We start from the raw sequence: 221 nt of genomic DNA, 5'->3' as shown, positions 1-221 counted from the left end.
AAGGATACAAAACCTCAAAGTTTTCTTGATGATTCATTTTCTTGTCATTTTATCAGACCAGGAGAAATATTATTTTTATTTATTTTTTTATTTTTATTTTTTTTGAGACAGAGTCTCACTCTGTCACCTGGGGCTAGAGTGCCGTGACATCAGACTAGCTCATAGCATCCTTAAACTCCTAGGCTCAAGTGATCCTCCTGCCTCAGCCTCCCAAGTAGCTG

Source organism: Propithecus coquereli, unplaced genomic scaffold (genome assembly GCF_000956105.1).
Source record: "Propithecus coquereli isolate 6110/MARCELLA unplaced genomic scaffold, Pcoq_1.0 Scaffold424, whole genome shotgun sequence".
NCBI classification, from domain to species: domain Eukaryota; kingdom Metazoa; phylum Chordata; class Mammalia; order Primates; family Indriidae; genus Propithecus; species Propithecus coquereli.
The sequence above is the reverse complement of the archived record's forward strand: the minus strand, read 5'-3'. Positions refer to the sequence as shown.